Raw genomic sequence first — 12402 nt, forward strand, 5'->3', positions numbered from 1 at the left:
TTCTGGAAGACCTCCACCAGACCAGCGGGCGCTTGTTGGATTGTTATCGGCCTCAGCAGGCGAGGGAGGCGGCTAGGAAGTAGAAGGATGCCGGTCCGGGCTGCTAGCCTGGCTAAGGAAACTACCACACAATTCGCCACTGCAGAGACTCATATTCACCAACGACAGCACACAAAATGGATATATATGCTACAAATACACACGGAACTGCTGCGTGATGATTATTACCGGAGCCTGGCTGAACACACTCACTCATCCCAGACGGCAGCTAGCAGCTAAGAGGGTAGGTGAATTTAAACAATGGCTAAGTTGCTAAATGCATCTTGTTGTCATGTAAGGTCCCTGTTCATGTTGCACAGACATTTTAATTGCATTTTGTGTCTGTTAAGAGCATAGGCGTCGATATCGGTGGGGACGGTGGGGACGGTGGGTACGCGTCCCCACCACATTTCGTCATGAGTCATTTTGTACCCACCACTTTTTTTTAAAACCTCGAGCTCAATTTAGTTACAAAAATAAAGTTCATAACACATAGGCCTATAATTCGTGAACGACAGATGCCAACAAATTAGAGTTTAGATTCTCTGCCTGAGCCCGTGCCCGACGCCGTTATTTTCCGCCACTATCCTCGGGCCGGGCCGGACCCTTGATCAAGCATTTGTGTTTTTTTTAATCATTACTTTAGCCTAATTGGGTGGGGAGAAAGCTATGCCATAATCAGAACTATTATCTATTTAGGCCAAAGTAACAAATGTGTCCAAAAAGTTACACAAGTTGGACTACAGTTACAAAATGCAACATGTGTCATGCGCGGAGTCTCCTCCTCTCGCACGCATCACACCGGGGCTGCGGGCTCCTATTGTGGAGCTTAAGTGCAACATGGAGCTGGAGGATGTAAAGAAAAAAAGAAAAACGGGAGAATTTTAAACAATATGGAGCCATTTTAAACAAGTCGTGGGAAGTGACAACATGTGTCGGCTTTGTTGAGTGCATTAAGTGCGGCCGCTGTTCGCCCATGACAGCAAATAAAACGGGGACGTGGATGATGAAGAGAGCAGGCTCGCCATGGCAGAAAAGATGATAGTCAGCCTTCTACGTCCTCTTTTGTTAGCCTACTTCTCCAATAGGCTCCCCCTGAGGGCTAGGCCAGCGGGCAAGCCCTCACAGAGAAATAGCCTACGTTGAGTTTTTTACGTTTCTTCATTCAGATCCATTTGCGATCCGTTCCATTCTGAATAAACAAACCTGTGGCATTATTACTTAAGATAATTTTAAACAGATTTTTGCAGTTCAAACAACTCTAAATTGTAGTTGAGAACGTCAGTTATTACGGCCCACGGATTAAAAAAGTGTTGGGTTGAAATCGGGCTCGGGCTCATAATTCCAGTTAATGTGTCGGGCCGGGCTCGGACACAACGTGCACGGGCTCGGGCTGGGTCGGGCTTGATTTTTTGGGCCCGATCTAAGCTCTACAACAAATCCACAAAAAGCTCTATCCCCACAGGACAGGACAGACACAGCCGCTCTGCTGCGGACCTTATAGGACATATGAGAACCGTGGGGAGTCAACCCACAGCCGCTCCGCTGCCCTGCTGAAAATGTCAAGCAGAAACGCTTAATGTCAGATAACGTCCATAATAATAGGACTTTCGGTTAGTTTTTTTGACAGTTTTCAGCGGTTATGATGAGCAATATGAGAGAGAAATTTGGTGATCATTGATTGTTGTTTAGGTAGTCCTGCTACATTCAACCACGTTAAGCTTTTTCCTTATAGGCTCTAATGAAGCAGAAACGCTTATCAGATAACGTCCATAATAATAGGACTTTTCCAATTTAACGGGAGAGAGAGGAACAAGAGGGGTTAGGATCATCTTCAGCCAGAGAGGACATTATTTCTTCAGCTTCTTCTTGCGTTGTCACCCCGATGGGAGGTGTGCTAATAAAATTGCAGCAGGTGAGGTCGCGCTATTAACGTCATCGCTACACTATTTCTTAAACCGAAATTAATTAAACTGCCTTGCTTTCTCTTTACCATGGCTATATGACGTGTACTGCAGGATTTCAAGGACTTTGCGTGCCGATTAATGGCCTCCAACGTTTATATTTTTTCTGCGAATCTTTAAATTAACATGTCCTAAACATGAGTTGAATTTGCACCGCAGCGCCGCCACGCCTTGATGCTTGCGTATAGTTCGCACCCTGCGTTAAACCACGTTAAGCGTTTTAGAATGCCTTTTTGAAAACTACGTGTCGGACATCACCACATTTTTGAATACATTTTTATTAATTTACATTAGTAATCTACAGGACAGCGTCTTTCAAAACATGACCTGCGCAAAAGAGGAAAAAAAAAAAGAATATCATTGTACCCAGCACTTCTGGAAATGCACTTCCAAATGCGTCTCTGTCCCCAGCACATTTCAAACCAAACTGACGGCCATGGTTAAGAGGCACAAAGGCACTCTTTATCTTATGCCCCCATAACTGCCGTTTTAGCTGAGTGGGAGCTCTCGGCATTAGCTGCAGCAGCTCCGTGTTGCTAGCATCGATTCGGCTCGTTTTTTTTGCTATCGACAGTACTCATATACATATAGCAATCAAGATTAACGTAAAAATTGCCCGGAGTTCTCCTTTAACTAATACGCAACTGCAAACTGAGTCACACCACGCAAACTATTTAAATTCATTTTTACAATGACAATGTAGTAATTGTAATTTCTCTGCAGTTACATCTGCCATGTCGTGTTGTACATTTGGTTGGCTGTCAGTGTTATCTATCTATATGTAATAGTGTGTTTTGTGTATATTCCAGCTAACTTTATTTTTTTAAGTGGTACTGTCTCTAAAGGGGAAACAGGATGTTCCATTTGTCGACAATGACAGGGGGAGGGTATAGATTTTACTATCTTCTTATAATGTTATTTAAAATACAGTGATTGTGCTAGATAAGCCTTGTCACTGTTGTTGAATTGTTTCCAACTCAAAAGAAAGTAGTAATGTTTCATGTACATTTATTTTCATTTAGATATGTTGATAATTGTGATCGCGAATCACCTGTGTATTGTGGTACATGCGCATGAGCGTCCCTCTCTCAGTCTGTTTTGGAAACTGAGAGACAGGTTATTGTTGAGGGAGTATTCCGCTTATAAATGTAATTCCAATGTTGATGTACTATCCACTACATGACTATGTTCTGGAGGAGTGATGAGGGACAGATGTGGTGTGTAGGGCTGGAGTCTGTATTGTAATGTGTTTCAAAGTTATTGCGAAAGTTTGTATTGCACTGTGTTCCTTTTAAGTGCCGCTGCTTTGCCGCTGCGTGTTCAGAGTAGCGCTTCACGACACACGGCATTATGGGAAATGTGGTTTTCCTGTGGGATTTGTATAGAACGATTGTGATGTGTAATTCTACTGTTCTAGTGTGTGTGCACATATAATGTTTCTGTGTTTACCTGTGATCTATTACACATGAGGCAGGGCATGTTTACTTTATTTTGCATTTGTTTTACTTTATTATTTTATGTATCCCTCACAGTAGTCTGAGAAGAGGGTGTGTGGAACTGATGCAGTCCCTGTCACATGTGTCATTACAGGTATGGTTGCCAAAGAAAATAACCACTATACGATCATTTCAATTAATGTTTTACTATATTGTGTAAATGTTTTGTTATCTTTAGACTGTAAATGTTTTGTTATGCTCAGTCTGTTTTGGAAACTGAGAGAGACAGTAGTCTGAGAAGAGGGTGTGTGGAACTGATGCAGTCCCTGTCACATGTGTCATTACAGACTCACTCAGTAAAGCAAAGATCCAAAGAGAGAACTGTGGTGTCGTGGTGATTTTGTGGTGTGTCCTGAATCCGCTACAAATTGGTGCCGTGACCCGGATCAACAGATCAGCTGCTGCCGGTCGCCGGGGAGCTTTCCTACGTTTCCTCGCCATCACAGGTGCACAATAACTGGGGAAGAAGAACTCTGTACAGTATGTCTTCCATGAACAGTGATGACCCCGAAGGGGCTTCGAGTGTATCCCCTTCACAATGTGTTAGTGTACCACAGTTAGATGAACTTGTGTCAGATAGGGATTTTAACCCTGTGAATGTGACTCCTGCTCGCACTCAAGGCAATGTTTTGAACAGACAACGGGGAATCCCTGGGGTTGGGCGGGGTGCTCAATTGGCTGATTTGGTAGCACAGAGTGCCAGAGCTTCACCTGTTCAGACTCAATTAGGTGACCGCAGTTGGTCGGGTCAGAACCCCGCCGGTGGTGATCCACTTAATCAGCTGCACGGTATTACAGATTTAATCAAGCAGCTAGGCAGTGAAATAGGGAGTCAGATCTCAGCTAGTTTGTCCCAAGCAGGCCAGGCTGGTGCTAATGTCAATTCAAACACTCTCCCAAACACAGCTCAAAACCCGGACTGGTCAAAGATGAACCTGACCCTCAAGTCTGACATTAAAGAGCCACCTTATTTCAGGGGTGATAGCTCTGATCGATTCACTCTAACCGAGTGGCAAGAAATGATGCAAACATACCTGACAAGGACGGGCTGTAGTTTGTCTGAGCAAGGCAATGAAATTATGGCCAGATTAATGGGTCGAGCTAGAGACGTTGTTAAAATTTGCACTCGCAACAACCGTCTCTTAAATATTACCAGAGATCCTGATGTTATCTTCACTATCCTCAGAGAGCACTTTGGGGATGCAATTTCATCAACCACCCCATTACAGGACTTCTATGAAACCGTCCCAAAGCACTCAGAGAGCAGTTTAGATTACTGGATAAGACTCAATAAAGCCATTGACCTTGCTGACGAGTGCCTGCGAAGACAGGGGAGAAGAGTGGAGGATCCAAGTCATGAAGTGACCATGATGTTTCTTAAACATTGTCCTGATCCCAGTCTATACACTGCCCTTAGAGGCAAACCTCTTGAGAAATGGACTGCTGGAGAGGTTCAGGAAATGATTGACAGCCACCACAGGGACAGGCAATCAGCCAGGGCATGCAAGCCACAAAATATAGTAAGAGTTAATGAAGAGATGACCCCCAATACTTGCTGTATGGCACAACACCCTGTGGTTAATACTAATCAATCTACTAACGCAGAGTCAGCCTCTTTGAGTAAAATGATCACCCTCATGGAAAAGATTCTTGCCATGCAGGAGCAAAGCCTAAATCAAACCCAAGCAAAAGTGCCAGCAAATGGGCCCACTGCAACCCTAAATTCATGTAAAATCTGTAGGGCCCCAGACCACTCAACCAAAGCACACTGCTTTAGAGAAGGCCTATGCTTCAAGTGTTTTAAAACAGGACACAGAGGCTTTGAATGTCCAGGAAGGAAACAAGTGACTACAACAAATGTAGTCACATCCCACGTTCCAGACTCAGCTTTAAACTAAAGGGCCCACACTTAAAGGGGAACAGTGTGGGCGCAGAACATGAAACAACCCCAAAGAGTCCTGCTGATGTTAAAACCACTGAAAATGAGTTTTATTCAAAGCAGCAAGTGATCTACAAGCGTGGAACCACACCCCGAACGGCAACCCCAGACTGTCTAGCGCAGGGGACTGGTTACAAGAAAATAGATGATGAGGATGATCTTTTCTATGCCACAGCAGTAATTGAAGGAAAAGTAGAACTCTTAGCTCTTGTAGACAGTGGATCCACAACCTGCACGTTGAGTGAGCCTGCTGAACGCATCCTCCGGAGTGGCAACATTATTGATGGACAGTCAAGTCAGCCAACAGAGAAAGTCCTGATAGGTTGTGGGGGGAATGAGACAAAACCTAAATATACATATGAGTTGAACATAGATCTACTTGGCTGCAAGATGACAGTTTCTTTCCTAGTTGTCCCAGGGCAAGTAGATGATATGATAGTGGGATCAAATGTAATGAGACATATAATGAGACAAGTGAAAAAGAGTGACTGGTTTTGGGATAATGTTTCCCAACCAGCCAGAGAAGACTCTCATGAACCCCTACTCGATCTACTGTCCAATGTGGATCGTTGGCATGGCAACAGGATACCAAAACGAGTGGGGACTGTTGTGCTTAAGCAGTGTGTGACTCTGGAGCCGCGGCACGAGCATTTACTTTGGGGAAAGCTTAAAGAGGAAGTGCAGGTGTCTGTTGGAAGCACTGTTATGGTTGAGCCCAGTGTATCTCGTTCTGCACCAAGAAATGTGTTGGTAGCACGCACTGTCTGCCCTTTGTGGGGGGATAAATGGATCCCCATGAAGGTAATCAATCCTCTTGATCGTCCCATTGTCCCTCCCGCGCAACACCAAGCTGGCTCAGCTACACCCATGCCTGGCTCTTGAAGAATTGCAGCTTGACACTGTCAGTGAAGGGAGTTCTGATAAGGCAAAGGCAGCTGTGCAAAATCTCATCCAGGCAGAAACACCAGGTTCAGAGTGCCCCCAGATAATGCAGGAAGACTACATGCTAAAACTGCAGGAACTAGGTTTAGCAGAGATAGATGTACAGTCCTGTGACGTGTCTGATGTCTGGAAAGCAAAACTCGTTGACCTAATTTCTCAGTATGAGGGAATCTTCTCCCGTGACAAGCTTGATTGTGGAGAAGCAAAGGACATTGTCCACAGAATTCGACTGAAGGATGAGCAGCCCTTCCGATTGCCATGTAGGAGGGTCCCGCCATCTGACTACCAGAAACTGAAGCAGACGCTGGATGCAATGGAGGAGAAGGGCATTATCCGTAAATCCAACAGCGAGTGGGCCTCTCCTCTAGTGTTAGTTTGGAAACCATCTGGAGAACTCAGAATATGTACCGATTTCAGATGGTTAAATCAGAGGACAGTAAAAGATGCATACCCATTGCCGCACCAGGCTGATGCCCTTGCTTCACTAGGTGGGAATTGCTTCTTTAGCACTATGGATTTAACGTCAGGATTTTATAACATCCCAATACATGAAGATGACCGCAAATATACAGCATGCTCTACCCCTGCTGGGCTGTATGAATATAACCGAATGGCTCAGGGACTATGCAACAGCCCAGCAACATTTGCTAGGATGATGACGTCAATCTTTGGAGACCAGAATTATCTCTCCCTTCTCTGTTATCTGGATGATCTCCTTGTGTTCGGAAAAAGTGAGCAGGAGGCATTGGATCGCCTAGAGATGGTCTTCTCCCGCCTCAAGGAGCATAACCTGAAGTTGGCACAGAAAAAGTGCTATTTCCTCAGAGAGTCGGTCAAGTTTTTAGGTCACATCGTCACTGCAGAAGGTATTGCCACTGACCCAGAAAAGGTGTCTGCAATCAACCAGGTGACAGCGGTGGACTTGATGGAGGGTGATGGGGAAACCCCTTCACCAACCAAAATAAGATCCTTTCTTGGCATGGCCAACTACTACTCACATTTCATTGAAGGGCTGTCAGGCATGGCAAAACCATTATTTGGTTTAACTGCAGGGCAGAAGACCAAGAGGAAAAATGGAAAGCCACAGGCTAGTAAGCCAAGACGTCTAAAGCCTGAAGACTGGACTACTGACTGTGAGCTGGCAGTTGAGAAAATCAAGAGGGCGGTTACTCAGACTGCTATACTGGCCCACCCAGACTTCAAGAAACCATTTGTCCTCTTTATTGATGCTTCAATGGATGGTTTGGGGGCAGTCCTTAGCCAAATACCTGAAGGTGAAAAGAGACCAAGACCTGTAGCCTTCGCAAATAAGACGTTGTCCAAGTCGCAGTCTCGCTACCCAGCTCATAGATTAGAGTTCTTTGCTCTCAAATGGGCTGTATGTGATAAATTTGCACATTGGCTAAAGGGGAACCAGTTCACAGTCCTGACTGATAATAACCCCCTGACATATATCATGACCAAGCCTAAACTAGACGCCTGTGAACAACGATGGGTGTCAAAGATTGCACCCTTTGACTTTGACTTGAAGTACATACCTGGAACACAGAACATACCTGCTGACCTTCTGAGCAGACGTCCATTTGCAAAAGTCTTTGAGGCTAGTGAAGCCCTAGAGAAAGGAGCACAGTGTCTAACTTCAGAGTGTATACAAGAAGCATTTAGATTGTCAGTCAACGTCCAGACCAATGCCAGTTACCTGTCACAAAATCAAGATGGAGACCAAGTTGGAGTGACTGGAGAGGGAGTCAAAGCACTCTTGGAATCATGTTGGTCGGGAGAATGGCCGGCCAGTACGTGATGTTAAGTTCGCCCAGTGCTCTGGTAGTCTATTGCAGGGTGGTGTGCCTTCTCTCCCTGCCTTCTCTGCAGAAGATGTCAAAAGGAGCCAAAAGGAAGACTGTGCCATAGCTCGTGTGAGATTCTTTGTTGAGAGGAGGAGGAGGCCCTCACGTAGGGAGAGAAACCATGAGACTGCTGAAGTTCTGAGGATGCTAAAACATTGGGAAAAGCTTGAGATGTCAAATGATATCCTCTACCGGAGATCAAAGGATAGAGCTGGTAGGAAAAGGTATCAGCTGGTGCTGCCTGCTTCACTTAAGGCTGTTGCTCTCAAAGGAACCCATGATGATGCAGGTCATCAAGGACAGGGCCGGACGCTTCATCTGGTGCGCCAAAGATTCTTCTGGTCAGGGATGGATGGAGAAGTTAAGGAGTATGTCTCTCACTGCAAACGGTGTGTGGTTAGCAAGACGCTTGAGCCTGAGGCTAGGGCACCATTAGAATCAATCAGGACAAGTGCACCACTCGAGCTGGTTTGCATAGATTTTTGGTCAGCTGAAGGGAAGAATGGAGAAAATGTTGATGTACTTGTTATAACAGATCACTTCACAAAGTTGGCCCTTGCATTCCCCTGTCCAAACCAGACAGCCAAAGTGGTGGCACAGAAGTTATGGAATCAGTTCTTCTGTACCTACGGCTTTCCACTTCGGATCCACTCAGATAAGGGGGCTAATTTTGAGAGCCAATTGATTGCAGAACTGTTACAGGTGTCAGGAATCAAAAAGTCCCATACCACCCCATATCACCCCATGGGGAATGGGCAGACAGAACGATTTAACCGTACGCTCGGAAACATGATCCGCTCCCTTCCAGCAAGAGCAAAAGAGCGATGGCCACAGATGATACAGACACTCACATTCTCATACAACTGTACCACACATGAGACAACGGGCTTTGCCCCATTCTATCTAATGTATGGTAGGGTACCCAGATTGCCTGTGGACATCATGTTTGGCAACACGCTGAAGAATGATGATGTGGTTGCTCATGACACCTACGTTGAATCTTTTCAGAGGGACTTAAGAGAAGCTGTAAAGATTGCCCAGAGCAACACCACAGAAGCACAGAAGAAACAAGCAAGAGAGTATAATAAAAGGATCAAGGGTGTCCCACTAGAAGTTGGTGATCATATTCTGTTGGCAAACAGAAAAGACAGAGGAAAAGGTAAATTGGCTGATCTGTGGGACTCTTCGGTACATGTTATCACATGGAGGGATTTGTCTGTGCACATCTACAGAGTTGAAAATCCTACTACTAAGAAAAGTAAGGTCGTCCATCGGAATTTCATTCTTCCAGTAAACTTCCTGCCAGTGGTGGAACCAGAGGAAGCGTCGACAATTTTCTCCACAGCCTCAGAGGGGGTGGCTGATGAAGTGGAAACTCTGGGTAATGAACCCTTATTTGGCACAGAGAGGGAGTTAGGAGATAGAACAGCTGCCTGGATACTGAATGGCCACCGTCCTAAGAAGTCTAGTATCAGGGAGGGCCCAGACACTCTTGAGGACAACCTAGTGGAGGTTACTGTTACGACTAGGCTTGATATAGAGGGTCACCAGACTACACCAGTTGAAGAGGAGGATATGGCTTCCTTAGATGACAGCAGATCCAGTGGGACCAGCAATCAGAGTATTGTGAGTGGGAGTAATGTCTCTGAAAATCACAGAAGCGAGTCTGAGGGTGATATTGGGGATGGCACAAGCGAACAAGAGGCATTGCATGAACCCGGGGACAGTAGGAGTGACTATTCCATGTCAGTGACGACTCCAAGTGGAATCAGTAGTGTAACTGGCTCGGCCGGCTGTTCTACATGCATTACTCCAGAACGTCACTACATGCCACCAAGAGGGAACTTATCTATGACTCAAGGAAGGAGTCAAGGAGCAGAACTGTCAGAGACTTTCTTCAGACCTGAGGGTTCAACGACAACCAGAGCAGGAAGAGTAATAAAACCTGTTAGAAGACTACTTGAGTCAATGAGTATGGTTATGGGAGAGCCCGCAAGTAAGGAACCTCTGGCTGCCTTGTTTAAAGCCCTTTTGACTCTTATAGAGGTGTAATCCATTAATAGGGTTTTTCAGTTAAACTTTTAGGACCCAGACAATTTAGAATGTAGGTATTTTATCAGAGGGTTCTTGGTTATATGTATAAGGGCATATTTCTACCTGGCAAAGTGTTTTGCTGTCCTATTGGACGACTCTGGTCAAGGTAACCCCCTATAAAGAAAAGAGTTCTCACCTGGTCTAAAAGTTTGCTGTAATTAAGGAGGGGTGAATGTAATAGTGTGTTTTGTGTATATTCCAGCTAACTTTATTTTTTTAAGTGGTACTGTCTCTAAAGGGGAAACAGGATGTTCCATTTGTCGACAATGACAGGGGGAGGGTATAGATTTTACTATCTTCTTATAATGTTATTTAAAATACAGTGATTGTGCTAGATAAGCCTTGTCACTGTTGTTGAATTGTTTCCAACTCAAAAGAAAGTAGTAATGTTTCATGTACATTTATTTTCATTTAGATATGTTGATAATTGTGATCGGCGAATCACCTGTGTATTGTGGTACATGCGCATGAGCGTCCCTCTCTCAGTCTGTTTTGGAAACTGAGAGAGACAGGTATGTTGACGGAGTATTCCGCTTATAAATGTAATTCCAATGTTGATGTACTATCCACTACATGACTATGTTCTGGAGGAGTGATGAGGGACAGATGTGGTGTGTAGGGCTGGAGTCTGTATTGTAATGTGTTTCAAAGTTATTGCGAAAGTTTGTATTGCACTGTGTTCCTTTTTAAGTGCGCCTCTTTCGCGCGCTTTGCGCTTCGTTGTTCAGAGTAGCGCTTCCACGACTACGGCATTATGGGAAATGTGGTTTTCCTGTGGGATTTGTATAGAACGATTGTGATGTGTAATTCTACTGTTCTAGTGTGTGTGCACATATAATGTTTCTGTGTTTACCTGTGATCTATTACACATGAGGCAGGGCATGTTTACTTTATTTTGCATTTGTTTTACTTTATTATTTTATGTATCCCTCACAGTAGTCTGAGAAGAGGGTGTGTGGAACTGATGCAGTCCCTGTCACATGTGTCATTACAGGTATGGTTGCCAAAGAAAATAACCACTATACGATCATTTCAATTAATGTTTTACTATATTGTGTAAATGTTTTGTTATCTTTAGACTGTAAATGTTTTGTTATGCTCAGTCTGTTTTGGAAACTGAGAGAGACAGTAGTCTGAGAAGAGGGTGTGTGGAACTGATGCAGTCCCTGTCACATGTGTCATTACAGACTCACTCAGTAAAGCAAAGATCCAAAGAGAGAACTGTGGTGTCGTGGTGATTTTGTGGTGTGTCCTGAATCCGCTACATATAACTATCGTCCATCAAATCGCTCTGAAAGTGATCCCAAACAAGATTGTTTACCACTGTTACATATACACTTAGCACTCCTTTTTAGACAAGTAGAACTGTTTTGACTAGATATACCGTGTTTAAGTTGCATATGTTTTGGGGGTTTGGAATATTCACTGCATGTTTCTGCTAGCATAAGTGCTTTGAACCACTGTAGCGCATTTGCCCAGGTCGGCCACTGTATGAAACAGCATTGATCGTATGACACGCATAACAGCAACATGAATGTCCAAAAGGCAGATAATCATATTTAAATAGCTACGTTAAAGATATCGTTACCGTATCTGCCCCATCTGTTTGGGGGCAGAGGACTAAATATTGTAAACTCATGCTCTTAACTGTAGAATTAATCGTCATTCAAAAATGTGAAAAACCCTGTTGTAGATATGTGCCCTAGTTTTTTTTATTTGTTTTATTGCATAATCCAGTATATTGTTATGCATAGTGACAATGTGGCTCATTTGAATTGAAGGTACATGCTACTACATTTAACTTATTTTTAAAAAATTACAATGATCATTACCCATGAGTTTTGATTGTAGTGTTTCCTGTTACTGTTATAAAAATCAACAAATTTCCCAATGCCATTACTGCAGGAATAAAACAATGTGTAAGTGTAAGTGCATGTAACCTTGTTTACGCTAATGTCTTCATGAAAATAAAATGTGCGAAATCACTGATTTGTCATTTTTCTTTTAACATTGTATGCCAGTTGTATACAGGGTGTTTAAAATAAGTAAAAATAATTTTCAGACAAAATAACATTTTGACA

This window comes from Perca fluviatilis, chromosome 15 (genome assembly GCF_010015445.1).
Source record: "Perca fluviatilis chromosome 15, GENO_Pfluv_1.0, whole genome shotgun sequence".
NCBI classification, from domain to species: domain Eukaryota; kingdom Metazoa; phylum Chordata; class Actinopteri; order Perciformes; family Percidae; genus Perca; species Perca fluviatilis.